The sequence below is a fragment of the Ambystoma mexicanum genome, chromosome 6q (genome assembly GCF_040938575.1).
Source record: "Ambystoma mexicanum isolate Mex_15411 chromosome 6q, UKY_AmexF1_1, whole genome shotgun sequence".
Taxonomy (NCBI): domain Eukaryota; kingdom Metazoa; phylum Chordata; class Amphibia; order Caudata; family Ambystomatidae; genus Ambystoma; species Ambystoma mexicanum.
The window spans coordinates 169566080-169580255 of NC_090937.1; positions in this window are offsets into that span (position 1 = coordinate 169566080).

A 14176-nucleotide genomic window follows, 5' to 3' on the forward strand; every position below is an offset into this window, starting at 1 on the left:
AACATGTACAAAATGCATTTGTGGCCAGGCAGTTTTTATTAACAACGCCTCTTGAGGTGTCAATGTTGCAAGAAAAAGTTGGGTTCTTATATTGCGCTTCATGTCGGAGTCCAGCCTCTAAGCACCAACCCGTGCTTCTCGGCTTTGTCTTGCTTCCAAGACAAGTGTGTTGCCTCTGAGCTATCCTCCTGGTGTACACCATGCCCTACCATTGCACTGCACCATCACTAGGCCAGCTCTTCGACGGCAGCAAAGGCTTTTAGTAATAATGCATTGGATTCTTTTTTCATGCTTATGACCCAAATGGAGGCTGTGCGAAATACACTTCAGCGTAGTGGAAGGGTTGACCTATTGGCTGATAATGTTTTTTTTGTGTGCACATTTCCACTTTTTAAATTTTTTTTTATTTTGATTGGTTCAACACAGTGCTGTCATAGCAGGTCACTTGTAAGTATTGTCGACATCTGTCATCATAAGTCAGCCATTGCGCTTGCGGCCACATTACCGTAGAAGAACAGCAGTGAAATATTTTAACGAAGAACAGGGGTCGTGGTCCCACGCCTGCTCTGTCTGCTTGATGCTTCCATGGCAGTTCACAACACATTCAATTGAAATGGAGACAACCCTACAAAAAATACAAATTTCATTGACATATGCACACTCTTTGTATTTGTATTTATTAGGTTTATATAGCGCTTTATGCCAAAGCGCTTTACATTACAAAAACAAGAATACATGGGATAAAATAGAAGCGCAAAATTACAAGACATGAAACAAACCATCAAAAACAGTATACAGGGCAATTTAACGAGGACAATAAAAGAGAAATATCCGGGGAAGAAAAGAGGGATGAAGTAAGGGAAGTCGGGACAGGGGGGGAAGATGAGATTTCAGGGGGAGGGGAAGGAGGAATGGGGAAGAAGGGTATGGATATAGAATAACAGTAATGGTCTCTGTTGCATACTAAAATTTAGCAATTGACTAATACATATGGGGGCAAAAGCGAGTTAGTTAAATAATACAAAGAAATACTGATGATTTAAGCAAAAGAGATTCCTTGATGCTATTGTTTTTTAAACATTTTTTATTAGTATTATTTTATACAAGGCTCACACTCATTGGCAGCATATTTAGAGAGATCATGCAGCAAAGTGAAGATGGGTGGACATTACTGAGAAAAGACACAGAAGGCAACACAAAGAGAGCACTCTGGACCACCTTTATGTATCTCATGCCTAGTCGCAACCCTTGATGGAAGAGCTATATTTGCAAGCCTTTGTAGTAGTTTCTGAAGAGATGGAGGATAAATACAAAAAATAGTTCAGGCCAGGGCCCACAACAAAGACACAAGACAACATTTTGTTTGGTTTGGCCGAATTAAATAACAAAATGCAAGAGGTAGAAAGTCATATCAGACCAACAGTTCCCTCAATTCAAGCAATAGACATTATTTACATCAGGTCTTCAACCAACTCTAATTGGCATGGAAGCAATGCACCCCCCCTAGTCCATGCCCCAGAAGTAATACAAGGGGACCGGAAACCCGACACCCTGATCTGACCTCCCCTGATCCCGCTCCCCCATGGTGAGCACCTGCCTGACCACTTCACCAGACCACTTCACCAGATGGCTCCAATCCTCAGGACCAGCTCTAGGGGCCAAATCAGCTGTCCAGATAAACCTTTGTGAGCACTTACATCCACAAGAGTGAACCATGGTCGGGACACTCCCCTCACCGGGTTCTTAATGCACAAACCCAACACTTGGCATCAGGAAAAACCCTCTTGGCAAACACTACAATTTCATCAATGAAGATCTGTGTCCCACGTTTTTTCAAAGTATTAGCTACTGGACTTATTACACTTAGTATGTGACAGTATCACTTCTTCTTAGCAACTTATCTACGATGCTGAGTTATGCTCTAGCAGCCAAAGTGCAAAACATATCATATCATCAACAGGTGACTGTATACACACACACCATAGACTCCTAAACTCCCTTCCTAGTGAAACTATGAAACTACTTCAGATTTTACCACCTGTGGTAAAATGAATTACCACCTCTGGTAAAAAAAGCCTAGTCTCTGTGAACTCCCAGCCTCTGTGCAAATGAATGCAGTCACAGAAAGAAAACCCAAGTCCATGTGTTTTGATTTTCCACTTTTATATACTAATGCTGTTCAGAATTATTCAAATAAAATACATCTTGCAGTATAAGCCAGGTGCACAACACAAATGGAATATTATATTTTACATTACAAACTTCACACCCATCAAAAGGCTTTCCTGAGTATTATCTTACCCAATGTCCTTGTACATGCAGAAATTGTCAAGAAATGCAGTTTGAGAGAGAGAGAAAATCCCAGCAGCAAAGTAACTTATTTTTAATGAACATTTGAAGAGGTATTGTTTTCAACATTACTAACCATTATACATGAAAACAGTATGCTAATCTTGTCTGGCTACCTAACATGCATGCATGCAGCAAATCCTCACTTATGAACCATATTTACCTAGAAACGGACTAGATTCCTGCTACAGCTGACCGTGGAAAACCTTCTCACTTGGGTCACCACCAATAAGGTATGTCACGACCCCCGCAACTGCCAGCACTGCCTCAGCCAAGCTCTCAGGAAGCACTCAAGAAGGACACAACCTGGATGTCAGTGGATATCTGTCTCCCAAGTGACTCCACGTCTCCCAGGAAGTTTCTGAGCATCTGCCCTGCACACCCTCTCTCAGCTCCTTATAAAACCTCCAACTGCCACTCAAAATGTATCCTTCCCTTTTGACTAGATCATGTCATCCCAATATTTTTCCTTTTGAGAATGCCAATTCTGCTAATTTACGAATGTAACATTTCCTTCCTGTGCACACAATGTTGTCCTTGCAGCGCATATTTCATTTCATCAGCTGATGCTATGCTGCACATTTAAAAATCTCATTGAATGAAGCCAAATGCATTTCAAATTTGGTTTCAGATGATTTGCATATAAACTCATTTGCACTCAATGATAAAGGACATGGCATTCCGTTTTTTAATTGGGATTGTATTAAGTTAGTATGTTAATATTAATTAGTTATTAAGTTTGGTGCAAATTCAGTCAAACAAAATACCATCCTGAAGTGAACAATTTTAAACATGTGCTTTCACATTTCTACACTCTGTAGAACTTCCATTATACGCACCAGCTGCATTTGCCAGTTGTGATATTTGTATTTCTATATTTCTGTGCAAAGCCCACACTAACACTGCATGTGCATGAACCCCTGTAACTCACAACCCAGAACAGGACTGTGAGACTTGTCCTTGGCCTCAAGCCCTGGGATCATATCTCTCCAGCTCTGAAATCTTTCAATTGGCTCCCAGTGGATGCAAGGATTAAATTCAAAACTCTCTGCATTGTCCACAAGGTTTTCTGGGGCCTGGGTCCAAAATACCTTCAGCTACCCCTCTGCAAATACCTCCCCTCTCGAGCTCTTTGCTCCTCTACCTCTAACTCCTTCCGGGTCAATTGTTTTTCAAAGACACGAGCTGGGGGTAGATCTCTATCTTCGGCTGGGGCCTCCCTCTGGAACAGCCTCCCTGCCACTCTAAAACTTGAGGAGAATCATCTCTGGTTCCGGAAGCACCTCAAGACCTTTGTCTTTACTTCTGCCTTCGCTCCCCCTCTCCCCTGCTGATCTGCTCTCTCTTGATAGTGTGCACCTGGCCACACTCTGTCCCCTGGGCCCAGGTACCTATCCACTCTGCCACCCTCCTGCACTGCCTCCTGGCCAACCCTTGCACTGGGGATTGTATCTGTACCCATACAGCGCCCCCCCTTTTTTGTTCCTTCTTTTTCTGCACTTATCAGACTTACCCAGTCGGCTGCCTTAAACACATCACTTGCCACTTGCTGGCTGCCCCACCACTGTTTATTGCCTCCATTTTCTATTTATTTTATTTATTAATTATCTGCTCTCTTCTGCTCCTTACTTTCCACTCTCCCCTTTCCATGCACGTTTTCCCTTTTCCCTTTCTCATGCACTTGCACGTTCTCAATGTCACTGGGCCTAGTAAGATCATTGTTTTGTTGTGTTTTTTGCCCCTGTTCCCCTCCCTTGCCTAGTCGCGCTCTGAAACACCTGTGTATGAGCGTGATACAAATAAAATATATCATATAATATATCATATCATAACCCCCAACTCCTACAGTCCCTCTCCTCAGAAAATGTACACCATTGATTTCCAACTCTCAGTCACCTGCGGCTGGATGCCAGCTGGGCGATCTCATAATTTTGTTTCCTAATGGATGCATTCAGTGGCCTCGCCTGTCAGCCCTTACCCCAAGAATGCCTTGTTGCCATTTGTGACCATGCAATAATCATCATCAGACAAAACGTTCCAACCGAAAACCCTTTACTGAATTGGCTTTCCCTAGGGTTCTTCTGGCCTACTGTCACCTGTCAATTTTCCCACCACATGGAAGACTCCCAAGTCTGGTTGTAGAAGGCTGCACCTACATCTGGCTTCAATGAGTTCACTCCTCACCACATTCCGTTGACACCTGTCTAAAAGAAGGACATCCTCTCTGGGGCTGCTTCATCATTATGATCCTATCGTACAATTCTATCAACTAAACAGGCAGTCCCCCCAGGATGTGAAATAACTCAAAATCGATAACATTCCTTGCAAACCTCAATGTACACATTCCTCTGGTCAATGTGCCATGCATCACTCCCTGCCCAAACATGTGCTAAAACCAATGATCCATGCTGCATCTGAGAACAGTCCTGTAAATCTATTGGACACCACAAGTGCCGGCCACACTGGTGACCTATTTCAATCTGCTATAAGGTTGTCCATACTTGCAAATCATCCTTCACTTCTCTTGACAATCTTGTCCAATGAAGTTTCTCCTTCAAAACCCTCATAGCCACCATGACTGATATCGAAAAGGGCCTTCCCATCTGCATTAACTTCAGAGCAAAGTCCAATTAACAGACAAGAACTTGCAACTGATGCAAAGTTACTGTCCACACCTTCAAACAGACATCCACCAATTCCCTAAAGACATGTACCCTCTCCTGTGGAGACCTGCATACTCCCACCTCAGAACCCAGGTTAATACTCAACAATGTCAGATGCATTGTGGGACTTGCAGTCTTTACACACAGGGGATGGGTACATTCCTGAGGTGCCAGAGGTTTCAAGAGCAGAACATCCTCAGGATAATGCAACAACCTCCCTAATCTCAATTCAACCCTGTCCACCCATTCCAAAAATGTACGGAAATTCTCAAAATATGTGCAGGACACTGAACATCCTCTCGGTTCGGATTTGTCATCAAAATATTGTCCTCTGAAATGAAATCCCAACAAATGCTGATTGTCCAGATTTACTGGCAATTGTCCAAAAGCTGACTCTAACGGCGGTAAGGGTTAACGGTCACCGTTAATGGCAACGGTGACCGTTAACCCTTACCGCCGTACTAGGAGGTCCCTTTGCGGGTTGGAGGAATCAACGCCTGCTTCTTGCAGGCGTTAAGTACCAACCCGCTAAGGGACCTCGGAGCTAATTACGGCACCGCAATATTGCGGTGCCGTAATTAGCGCCTTCCCCATTCCCATAGAGCCCTATGGGGCAGAAATGGGAATGGGGAAGGGCAATGGCGGAAGGGGGATTTACCGCCCCTCCAACCTTGGAATGGGGCGGTAAATCCCCTTTCCGCCAAGGCGGTGCCGGTAATTTACCGGCATGGTCCAGGGTGCTAATAGCACCCTGGATTACCGCCTTCCGTGTAATGAGGCCATATATCTGCCTTTGCCATTAAAGCACCTGCCTCCAAACTTCTCAGACATGGCAATGCCTGGTCAAGTGATGTATACTGTCACGCACACACCGTTTCAGCTATTTCACTATTGACTGAAGCCTTCCTCCGCTGGGAATGATACATTGTGGATCATTCCGGAACTGCTCCTTCTCCTTCTTTGGCATGAAACCGACATGAGAAACAATGTGTAAGCAATTAGATAAGCATACAAGATCAAGTGTTGATAAGCAATCATTTTCTCTATCAGTTCAGGGTGTTTTTCCAGCATCACTGACATATACACTTAAAAGTCCAATTCAAAATCTTCCTCTCAATTTGCACCCTCTTATCCTTGTGCTTATTAACCTTACTGTCCTTCCTTTCATTCTGAGACTCATCCATCACGCTCTTCTCCTGCAACAAAAACACATCCACAAACCTTGATTGCCAAATCTTTCCTTTGACTTCCAGAGTCATGTGTCATGTTAACAAACTTCCACTGCCTGCCACGCCCCCCTGTGCCTAACAAGAAATCATGATACCTTGAAATAACTATACAAACATCTTTATATACAAAGCTGAATGTATGTATGTGTGTATATTTGTCCGTCTATACAAATCCACATAGTTGAACCCACGTCTACCAAATTCTGCATGGATTCCACTTTTCTCTGGTGCAAGACCGTAGTCTATGTTTGGATGCAAAAATGATATATGCAAAAAAAGTTTGCATGTGTGTGTATGTTTGTCCGGCTATGCAAATCCACACTGTTGAACCCACTGCTACCAAATTTTGCATGGATTCCTCATTACACCGGGCAAGATTGTAGTCTATGTTTGGATGCAAAAAATTTACTCCGTAGACACCCTCATTTACTGATGCTCACCCGATTCACTACAGTAGGTACGAGAAGGAGGCAAAATTTGGAAAAGTGTCTGAAGCAAAATTTTGAATATGTTGGTTATTCCTTTTAACATTTATAACTACTGTATACCGTTTGAAAGTGTTTACTAAAGCATTTTTAAAGGGAGTACAAAAATATATATTTTTATCACACCACTCCAAATATGGGAAATGGCAAGGTTACAGTTTACTTAAGTTCATTCACGGAAAGAGAGCACAATCAATCAGTCTTTCTTGGACATTTTCTCAAATGTGTTGAAGCCATTAAGTGACTAAAACATGCTGCACAAAAAACGAACATCACTTGGAAAAGCTCCATCTGATGCAAAGTGAAAATCCATATCAAGAGCTTCTGAAACACAACAACAACCAGCTGCACAACTTGCCAACCAGAGGACAAGATCAACTTTCGCCAGGGCAAATGCGATTTCAGAGCAAACTGAAGCAAGACTTGCTGACAAGAGGACAAGAGCAACATCCTCCAGGGTATCTGACACACTAGAGTAAACTGTAGCAGACTTGCTGACAAGAGGACAAGAGCAAAATCCTCCAAGGCACATGAGACACCACTCGATCAGGACACGGGCAAGGCCGGGTACCCAAGGTAGTTGATATTAAGCTTAGCATGTGAACAAAATCAAATGAATAAAAAAAATTATGTCAGATACATTTTGGGCTAGAATCATGGAAATAGGTGCATTGGGCCCGCATAATTGGTGCCTCCAATAGTTATTTGCCCGTGCATGCGCAAGTAAGATAACCTGCGTGCTACGCATATTCACAGAATCTCCCATGCAAAACAGCCCTATGCACAAGGAGCGGCCAGAACATCCACAACACAACCCCATGCATAGCAATTCCAGCTTAGCATACTGACTTTTGCACACTCCTGGACCACGAAGCAATGCACCCCAGAAAAGCTGCATGAAAACCCCCACAGCCAAGGCAGCACCCCGGCGACACTCGTAGGGTCCCTGGTAACTATTCCCAGCCCCAATCAACATGCATAACATGTCTCATTAAAGTTGTAATTTCCCGGTAAATATGTGTGCAACCCCCTGTGAACAGTTCCTGCACCCCTATTCTGCTTACGTGAACCACTAACTTCTGTCGGAACCCTGACTGTGTCCACGTAACCCTAAATCCAACATATAAGTTTACCTCTGCGGTGTGATTTCTATGCACAAGTGTCTTTATGCCTGGCGGTTACATTGAGAGTTTTAAGTGGTTATTTCACCGACGTGAGGTTGTGCGGTCCGATTCATTAATACGATTTTACTCGGGCAGTTGTGGGCGTGCAATCGCCTCATGGGGGCCATCACTGAGAACGCCAACAATTTTCCTTGTTCTTCGTCATTCTGCATGTTCGGTCCCCTACTGTGGTCTACGTTCAGGCCCTGCCCACGCTCTGAAAGTTGTCTCGCGCAATGCAATCTACTACATGCAGGGACGCGCCGGACCTGTGTAAAAAACCCATAGAGTGCTGATTTTCCCCATGCAGTCGATTCCATGAATCGACAAACAGGGTTTAGCATGCGGGTTTGCACGCAAAGTCTCTTTTTGCCACAAAATAAATTCCATGAATCCGGTTCTATGTCTCCTTCTACAGAAACTTTGCACTATTGCAGTGCTATTGCCATGGTGTATACAGAGAGCGAAAAAGTGTCCCAAAGTAAAAATGCATTGAAACAGTATTTATTTGTTGTCCGGAGATTTTTGCTCCAATGCAAATACTGTGGAAAACTGCATGCACAACCACGCAAAGTTTTTGTAATATTATCCCAAATCTAAAATGCAGGACTTTTCATATACAAAAGAAAATAGGCATAGCTTTAATTTGTATTAGTCATAATATTGTTATTTCCTCTTACACAGTAACCAGATCCTGAAAACTCACATTTCGATTTGAAGAATATATTTAGGTTTTAGCCCTAATTGATTCCATAAAAATATTCTTTTCGCAGAAACAAAAAAAAAGAATGGTCGATGTCCTGGAAGATACATTTCCTCCAATTATAATAGCAACACATCTAGGAGCTGTCCTAGAGGTTTAATCAAAGCCTGGTTCAGGCTCATAATTTCCTCTCAAAGCAAACCCTCTACTTTTTTCCAGCCTGAAAGCACATTCTGATTTCTGGTCAAAAGGATCAAATAATGTCTTCTGGAAGAGAGAGCCTTTGCTGAATGAAGGCTTTTTGCCCTCATTTGTAGGTAATACTGGCTCTTGATTCCTTGCTAAACACTTGGGCCATTATGAACGCATAATGACAATTAAGAGCCGTTATTGCTCTGCAAGTGTGAGTGATGAGTCCTTCAGCACAAGGACATGTGGGTTGCTGACATGTTTTCAAGGCAAGTGCATTAAGCAGATATGGCATTGGGCATGCAAACATTGTGCTTTTATGACCACAATCAAGAAATGCATACTCAAATATATCTTCAAGAAAGAAACCGAGGAAGCATCAACAACAGTGGAAAAAGAAACAACACGGTCCTGAACACACGCCACAACAAGTCACTGCAGAGCTGAAAGGTTCTCGAAAAGGGCATCATTCAGACCGTGCAAGAGAAACAGGTGAGGCAAGGCAGGGATGTGTGAAGAATCCTGCGGATCCCTTGTTAACACCCTGCCTAATCATGGGGGTGGTGCACTGTGGGAGGATCACTTGGGTGAATACAGGGCTCACAGTAGTGAGGATATTCCATGGGATGAGAGACAGTATCTTCCCTCTGAAGTGGATATTATTACTACTAAGCCAGAAGCGTTTATGGCTTACTGTCATTTTAATATCGCTCAACTTCTTGTTAAAACTAAGGTGGTAAAACCAAAGGTTGTAACATCAAAACCTATCATACCAGAGGAACACATCTTTGTTTATCCCTACAATCAAATGCCTCCTCAATACCAAAGATACACTATAAGCAATAGCAAAAGTATTGCCTTTTCTACACCATCTTCCTCTCATGAGGATGAAACCTATAATCCCTCTTTCCAAAATACTAAGGGAATTAAAACTGCCCTTAAAAACATTCCAGAAGTGGAAAACACTTTTTTAAAATGAACTACATGTTACAGAATCCCACAGGGACTGAGACGAAGAAGAGAGCATAAGAGGCATGTAGAAGTAAACGACAGGCAATTAGGACTAGCAGCAGGAGGGTGAAGGAGGAAGGAGCTGAGAAAGGAGCTGGAGCAGGAAGGCTGGCAGTATTAGCAGAAGGAGACGAGCATGAGGCTGGCAGTTCATGAGGAAGTGTGTTCACTTAAGGGTTTCCGGAACAAGGAGAGAGCCGGTATCACCTGCAGGTTCTGAGAGGGTCCTATGTTCACACACCTTGCCTTGCCATGCTGCACTGAGAGAGACATGCTGAAAGTGTCAGGAGGTTGAAGAAAAACTCAATCGCAGTGGTCCTAGAGCTGGCGAGTGAAGCTTAACGTTCAGGTTCACTCTTAACAGTGGCGGCTGCTTACATTGGGCGGGTGGGCGCCGCTTCCCCACCACAGAGAGAAGAAGAAGAGAAGAGAGTGAGTCTCTCTTTCTCTTAAGAGTTAGTTACGTTTTGTACAGAGCGGCAGATTAATTATTTATGTATTTATTAATTTGCCGCTCTGCGCGGCCTTGCAGCCTGGGCTGCTGGCGGCCTGCCCCAGGCCTGCCGCCTGCTACTGCGGTGGGGCGCGTCCAGATTTAGCAGCTTTTGGCCAATGTAGAGTGCGTGGAGCTCATAGCTCCACGCACTCTATGTAACCATTCGCCCATTGAAGAGGCTGGCGGAGCACTGGAGGGGTGGCCCTGCACTCTTTGGCATTCTATGCAAACAGTGTAGAGTGTTCTCTCCTCCTTGTGGGCCATAGCAAAATGTTGTGGATGGATTGCCATTGGCTGTTTGCCAGCCAATGACAATCCGTGTGTTGTGTGTGATGGGTGGAGTCGGGTCATGAGCACAAGGTGCCTCGCCTTCCTTCTAGTTCTTTCTTTCTGAGCCCCCCTGTTACTTCTCAGCTGCTGGTCGACGTGGACTTCTTCCAGACAGGGACCTCACCACTACCAGTCCCATCCACAGACGAGACTGGTCACCGGATGTGCTGCCTCGGCCTCGGCTCGCCTTCTGCCTGCTCTCCTGACGGAGTCCAGCGCCCAGGCAGATTGATTAACAAAGCAGGTAAGTTAATTTAGTAACTGCGACTGAATCCTGCCCGCCTGAATACGCGCTGGCGCCCGTACAATGCTGGTCATGTACTTGTGTGGGCCGCGGCACGGGCACGGCAAGTGTTCCGGGTTGCAGTAAGTTAATTTAAAGTAACTTGCTTGTTTAATTTCTGCTGCGCAGCCTGCATTGCTGAATCAATCCAATCCTGCCCACGGGCCGCCTTATTCAGTGATTCCGAATATGCGCTGCACGGCTGTGGCCTGCATGGTCTTGACTCGTGTACCACAGTACTTGTGTGGGCCCGGGCCGCGGCGCTTGTTCAGGGTTGGCAACTTGCAGTGTATGCTTAAGCTTGTAAGCTTGTAAGTTCAGGCCTACAAGCTTAGGAAGAAGCATACACTGCAACTTGCAAGTCTGCAATGGGGGTCCGGCGCCGGTGACGTATTCTCTCGCCCGCCCGCTTTGCTATGTTTGATTGAGCCACTTCGCCGTATGGTTGGAATCAATTATTTTATGGTTTTATATTGTGTCACCACTCACAGCTGGCATACAGTTTTTCGCACTGATGAGTTCTACTCTCTGCTAGTGCAAACACTCCCCGTTAAGCAAGAGCTTGTGCTTCCCCTTCAAAAGGCCCTAGGGAAGGGACCGCTTACATAAAAACGGGGCTACAGACATTTTTAGTGCCGGGATTGGAACACGAGTTGATGGGACTGCTGTAACACCGGGTCTTTTGGTTGTAGCCCTGGATAGAAGGTCAGGGGCTACAAACCAAAACACGAGCTAGGCCTGAGTCCCGACAGTGAGTCCCGAGGACTCCCAACAGTACCTACATCAGCATAGTCGGATCTTTTCCAGACCTAGCAACACCCCTGCGCTAAAGTTCTTCCCTTTTGGGTCATTGATTGTCATTTGTCTGTATCTAATTATTGTACCATATTACCTTGTATAGCGCTCTGGCGGCCGCACTCTACACATGTAATATACGAAAAATGAAATGAAATGTACAAGTCGATAGACTCTTTTGAGAGTTACCTCCCTAGTGTTTTCCGGGCTTTATTGGTCTTTTACAGCATGTACCGATTTGGGTAGAACGAATACATAGCAAACATATATACATATATTTCACTTTTATTTTAATCAAACCTGTGTGATATCTTATATAGAACTCAACATCCTAAAGAGAAATGAATGTGGAGAAATAAATCATTATCTGAGTTTAGTGATGTTTCATATTATTATGGTTAGTTTTTTCTGAAAGTATTTCTTTAAAAGGCACTTTCCCACACCTCTGTGCCTTGCAGGTACCCCTCTGTTCCAGCCCTTGTATTAAACAGGCTGGAACAGAAGGTGCCCTCCTGTCACCGTCAGAGGTGGGGTTCTTCGTGTTTCTCCTTCTCGTTATTAGAAACAGAGGCCCGGCTCCCTGTGAACTGCAGTTTTGGGAAGACGGATTCATCCCTCTGCTATGACATTTGGGGTGTGGTGGTTAGGAGGGGGGTTTGCAACAGTTTTGCTTGATTGGTGCGGGCATGAGGCGGGTGGTAGATGCGCGGGAGAAGGGGGAAGGGCAATGTACAGCATTGTGTGGTCCCAGTTGCTTGGTGAGACCTCTTTACGGGTGGCCGCAGGTTTCGTGTTCGGAAGCTAAGGGTTAAATGCCGTGGGAGCCAAGGCTTCTGTCGTCTCTGTATGCTGCTTGTGTCGAACATAGAACTTTGTGGTGCTGGCAGTCCAAGGTAGCGCTGTGTGGTGCTGGCAGTCCATGGTAGTGCAGTGTGGTGCTTCTAGAGCTCAATGGCAATGCTGGTCACTTGGCCTGAGGTTAGTGATGTTTGATGCTGCTAGATTGCTGTGCTGTGTATTTCATGGGGCTGATGGCAATTCTGGATGCTGGTTGGTGCTTGGTTGCATTACTGTGCACGTCTAGGGGTTGCTGGTAGTGTTATTTGCTGCTGCCACTTGATGGTAGTGCTGTACATTAAAGCTGCTCTGAAGCCCCACACCTCGCCGGCAACCTCGAGCGCAGGTCAGGGCCATGAATCCACACACCTGACCCTTGGTTATGAATATGATATGGCATTTATAACGCGCCTATACACAAGTGTTTCAAGGCGCAATGAGGCAAGGGAGGGTGAACAGATGGAAGACAGACAACGATCCTACCTACTAGGCCATTACTGACTATATAATGAATTTCTTTATGCATACTCCATGGTACCAGCTATTCTCAATACAAGCTGCTGTAAAGTACACCATCACACTTGCACACGTAAGAATATTGTACCACCATTAATATGTAAAACCTAATGCTTTTTTTCATATTTCTGTGGGTTTTTCGGACAGTAAATTGCACATTTTGTAGGGCATTTTTCCAAATATTTCCCGGGGGGAGAACCCCCTGCACCCTCTTTGGGGGGTGGGCTCGCACGCTGCGCACGTTCGCTACAAAATTCACCCTGGGAAATGTACGCCCCACCAGCTTTCAAACTCACCAGCCGCCACTGACTCTTAACCCTTGCCCTTGCTGGTAACTTTTACCAGATCTAAAGTGGCTTGCGTTAAAGCAGAAGCAAGTTTAAATCGCTCTGCATTGTGAAAACAATTCTTTACAATGGAAATGTATCATGCACACTCCTCATACAATGTTTAGTGCTCCTTTGTAAAGAAAAGTATTTCATTTCCCATTGTCTAACTTTTCAAGGTTGCCAGAGTAGTCACGTGTCTCCAATAAAATGAGAACGCTTGTTGAAACACTGCGAAAATTCTGAAGGTGACTTTCACACTGGTTACAAGATATTACAGCATCAAAGAGAGGTTCATGCAACCAATTCCGATTTCCGAACAGAGTAGAAAGCTTCTCCGAGTCAGTCCACGGGAATACAAACATTTGCAAACAATTAAGCTTGAAGATCTACCATAAAGACTGATCGTGTATGACTGAAATTGTTTTCTCTTTAAAGATTGAACCTTATAACACTGAGAACAAGTATTCTTTGAACACTGAGGTTGTTGTATTAATAAGCAGAACAAGCCCTACCCAAGCCAGTAGGTAAACACTTTCTATAGTGTAGAATCCTTTGTTGAAAACAATTCACCTAACTGTTGAAGTTGTTAAAGGTCCAGTGTCCTCTGATACAAGTGTGAGATTACTATCTGAAGTCGGACGGGTGGCAATAAAGCTTCAAGCTCGGTTCTGGAACCAAGAAGGTGTGAACAACGCTGGGGAAGAGAGCTGGGTGCTTGTAAGAAGACTGAGCAAATAACCTGTAATGCTGGGACTGTTGAAGTTGGGAGAAGGTCAGTCTGGAAGCAGAGGCAGGTAA